At 44.8% G+C, this 5,000-nt stretch overlaps 1 protein-coding gene across 8 annotated transcripts in view; it reads right to left on the bottom strand.

The window, feature by feature from the left end:
• Window positions 1–5,000, bottom strand: part of LOC134070816 (bromodomain adjacent to zinc finger domain protein 2B-like) — a 151,074-nt gene that overhangs the window by 132,307 nt on the left and 13,767 nt on the right. The gene's annotated exons all lie outside the window — the stretch shown is intronic.

Raw genomic sequence — 5,000 nt, 5'->3', positions numbered from 1 at the left:
CAGAGCTGACGAAAGCTTAAGCCATTCACACACACACACACACACACACAGAGAGAGAGAGAGAGAGAGAGGAGACGACAAACACTCCACTGCATGCCTTCACATGTGCTGGAGAAAAACACTCACATTTACAGAGATATATTTACAGAGATATAGTATTAGTTAGTGAGCGTAGTTATTTACTTTGCCCGGGTTTATGTCCACTCGGGTCGGGAGCCAGGCAAGCTCCCTCCGCAAAGACAGTAAGCACCAGGTTTTCTTTTTGTGTTATCCTTTTGTCTTTGGTTATTCGTTCACTCTTACCTTTCATTAAATTGTACATTTGTTCTTCACCACCGGACTCTGTGATTTTATGTTATGCTGTCCTATCATTTTACATGGACTCGTAACACATACAGTCATACACACAGCCTCTCACGTATAGTTAAAGAGCGGAATCATAGTTTCACTACACACACTCACATACACATATTCACAAACAGTTACACAGTATCCTGTGACAAGCGCGCGCGCACACACACACACACACACACACACACACACATACACATACACATACACACACACACACACACACACACACACACAGTCCTGCATCTACATACACTGCCAAGAACAGAAATCTCATTCACACACTCATTTCCTGTAGGCCGATCTCATGCCTGTCTTTCTCTCTCCCTCTGTCCCACTCACACAGACATAAGCACGCACACACTATACACACACACACACACAGACACACACACACACACACACACACACACGCACACACACACACACACGCACACACACGCACACACTCCCAGTGTCTTCCTTTCCTGCTAAACCTGTTGGAATTCAAAGCCAGACAAAGACACTGGGGGCGTGGGATGGTTTTTCCAAAAACACAAGGAGAGAACCAACCCATTCCAGTTTTCTCACAGCCAAAATGTGTGTGAACACATGTGAGTGTGTGTGTGTGTGTGTGTGTGTGTGTGTGTGTGTGTGTGTGTGTGTGTGTGTGTGTGTGTGTGTGTGTGTGTGTGTGTAGTTATGTATGTGGGTGTGCGTGTGGATGTGAGCTCTTATGAGTGCATGAAAGTGTGAGTCACAATGCTCAACAGGCAAAAGCACACACTCCAGTAAGGACACTAACCAGAACAGCAGAACACACACACACACACACACACACACACACACACACAGACTGTTTCTCTCCTCGGAACAAACACAATAATAAACACATCCTAAAGGACAAGAGGCCGCAACATGCCAACAAGCAGTCAACACACAGACCACAAACCAGGGGTCAGCAAGCTGTGTGAGTAGAAACACACACACACGCAAACACACACACACACACACACACAAAAAAACCACGCACTCACACTCACATGCACACGCACAACATTACGCAAGAAAGCCACAAAGAGCCACATGAACATGTAGGAAAGTTGTACGCTAACAATGACAGTGACAAGCAAATCTAATACACAGAAAACCTTGATGCTGAAGAGGGGATGTGGAGACAGAAACAGGAGAGGAGAAGAGAGGCCAGAGTTAGAGTTGGTCACTGTCATCCCTAGTATACAAACATAGGCAAGCACACACAAACACACATGGACTAACACGCGCCCACACACAGACACATAGATTACACTATGCTAAGATTAATTCTGTCATTTTGGTAACAGAGCACAGAAAAAAGTAGAGATGTTTCAGTAGAGAGACAGAGACCGTTCAGAGAGACAGACAGAAAAGCAGTATACAGAGAGAAAGAAGGATGGAGCACGGAAAAAAGATTGCTGAACCCACTGAGACTGTTATTCCATCATCAAGTCAAGCTGCTGTTGGGCACTGCAACAGCCCTTAGCACTTCAGCGTGTGTGTGTGTGTGTGTGTGTGTGTGTGTGTGTGTGTGTGTGTGTGTGTGTGTGTGTGTGTGTGTGTGTGTGTGTGTGTGTGTGTGTGTGTGTGTGTGTGTGTGTGTGTGTGAAAAGCTGAGAACCTGAGAACCTGAGTGAGTCCAAAGAACACCTTGGCCTTTAGCATGTAGGCTACTCACACGCACACGCACACACACACACACACACACACACACACACACACACACACATACACACACACACACACACACACACACACACACACACACACACACACGCACACGCGCACACGCACACGCACACGCACACACAGCTGGCTGCTTCAAACTGTGAATCACATGCACAAACACACACACACAGCTGAAGATGGAGAGCCTGCTCCTTGCTTCCTGTTTGGGAGGGGGGTAGTCTTTGGGGAGCTAAGCACTGCAGCCACAGGCTCACCACTGGCTCCCTCCTCATTCTGTGTCTGGATGTCCCTCTGCCCTCCCCCTCCTCTCCTGCCTCTGCCTCTCTGGGCTCCTGGAAGGAAGCAGGCAAGTCTTGACAATTTATCTGCCGGAGAATCGGTCAGGCAGTCGCTGAGCGGAGCAGGAAACCCATCCCTAAATAGCTCTGATTCATCTTTTCATCCTGCAGCACTGGGCACAAACCACACAAAGACATGCTCTCTCTCTCTCTCTCTCTCTCTCTCTCTCCCTCTCTCCCTCCCTCCCTCCATCACTTTGGCTCTACTTCTCTATAGCTCTTTCGCTCTCTCTGACTATCTATCTCTATTTCACTTTCTAAAATCTGTCTCTCTCCTTCTCAAACCCCCTTCTTTAATTCACATAAGTTCCCTCTCTCTCTCTCTCTCTCTCTTTCTGTCTCCCACTCCTCTTCTCCATCTCATTTCCTTCTCCTTTTCTCTCTCCGCTTCTGAGCTCTTCTCCACCTCGCCTCCCCCTCTCCCTCTTGGCTCTGTGTGATTTACTTGGCTGTGGATCTGCAGGGCAGCATCTTTTAGCGTTACATTATCCCCAGCTGAAAGCTGACAAAACGGAATCTGTGTGTGTGTGTGTGCATGTGCGAGCGCGCATTGCTGCTTGTGTGTGTGTGTAAGTGAGCTCAATATGCTCACAGTCTGTATAGCCTGTATCTCTGTGTGCATTTCAGAGTGTGCACTTGAGTGTACGTGTGTAGGACACTGTACACTGTACGTGTGTGTGTGTGTGTGTGTGTGTGTGTGTGTGTGTGTGTGTGTGTGTGTGTGTGTTTGTGCTTAAGACCAACTCTCCTGTTTATGCCATAGAGGAGAGCTGTAATTTTACTCACTCAATGCACATATGCTTTAGGTAACAAGCCTGAGGTCCAGACTGTGTGTGCGTGTGTGTGTGTGTGTGGGGGGGGGGATGTAGTTGCAGCACCAAATGAATAAAGACAGACATTCTGCTGAAAGCCATTTTTCATCCCTTCAAACATGCTCCCCCTCGCAACAACACCACCACTTCCAACCGCATCCACACAAGCCAATTAACAACATCTGAGGGACAGGGAGAGAGGGAGAAGGGAAGAAAGAGGGAAAGAGAGAGGAAGAAAGAGTGAAAAAAGAAAAAAGAGGGAAAGAGGGAGAGGGGGAAAAGGAAGAGAAGAAAAAGAAGGAGAGAGGCCTCTGCATCCACTCCTGCTGTGGGTCATCTGTCTCACACTCATAGAGGAAACCAGACTCTTACAGCGTGTACACACACACGCACGCACACGCACTCTAACACATTAGTGCACACAAACAATGTATAACAGAACCAGGGCTGTACGCTTAGCTTTTTCACTAGGAGCATAGGTGCTCCTAAATGAAAAAATGTAGGAGCACAGAAGAAAATTTAGGAGCACTATGAAATTTCCTTGAAAACCTTATTGCCTTAAGCAGGATACAGATCATTCACAGCAGTGGCAATCCTAGTCTCTGCTCAAACCCTGCACACACACAGAAAATGGGTTGTCTGGTTTCTATTTCATATTTTGAATTCAGAATGTGTATACATTTTGTTAACAATTCATAGCATTAAAGGTTCTGCATAATTACTTATAGCTTAAAATTCAAAGTAATTTGAATACTTCATATTGATTACACTAACACTTGTCTTTAATGATATTACAGGGGTGGTGTGTAAGTCTAATTGAATGCCTGTCACTTTAAGCAGTACCGTAGCCTACGTGGACATAATTAGATTTCATTCGGTTTTAGGAAAATATAAACGCATAGTTCAAGGATAGCCTACATGTTTTCATTCAATAACATGAATGTTATATATTCAAAAATTCAAAATACTTACAACGGGAAAGACAAATATTTCCGGTGTAATAGAAAAGATGAGTGTCCAGCAATGTGAACTTCTATGATTTAGGTAGCCACTGTAGCATGGCATTATGAGTTGTCCGTTCACTTTTTTCTTGGTCATCTTTAGTTGGCTGGGTGCTTAACTTACTCTACCATGACTTGTCTTGGAGTCTGGTAGCCTTTATATGTTACAGGCTATCCAATGAGTGACAACCAGTGCTGAAAATAAAACGTTACGGTATTCTCCTCCTGATAACGTTAGTGGAATGGATTTAATGTGAATGTAGCCATAAAAAGACGCATATTTGATACATATATGATACAGCGCATATTTGCGATGAATATGTTCCGCCTTTTTAAAGCAGATGTAGCCTACACCGAACCGTGGTTATACATCATTTAGACAACTGAATCAGGATACCATCTTTGTTTCATAGAAGTCTACCAGGCCTATGTCAAATGCAGGCTTGGGTGAAGCTGGGAGGAATTTAACGCACGGTTTCCACACCATGTTTAGCTATATCAACCGTGATAATAATAGCCTATTTGAAATGAACACGGTAATTGTTACAGTCAACATTATTTATCATTTATAGCATTTTTACCGTTTCACCGGTAATCGCGATTGAAGAAAAAAGAAGACTGGATTTGGAGTGACATTTCTTGCGAGGTTGATGCTGAAAGCATGAGTGGCTAGCCAGGTGCGTAAGAGTTGTCAACTCTGAAATTAGATGCGCGAAAATTGTACTATACTTTCATCCACTTGGTGTGGATTCATTTTAGGAGCAAAATGCGAATGAAAGGGTTGAAATCAGTAC

The sequence above is a fragment of the Sardina pilchardus genome, chromosome 23 (genome assembly GCF_963854185.1).
Source record: "Sardina pilchardus chromosome 23, fSarPil1.1, whole genome shotgun sequence".
NCBI lineage: Eukaryota > Metazoa > Chordata > Actinopteri > Clupeiformes > Clupeidae > Sardina > Sardina pilchardus.
The sequence above is the reverse complement of the archived record's forward strand: the minus strand, read 5'-3'. Positions and strand labels throughout refer to the sequence as shown.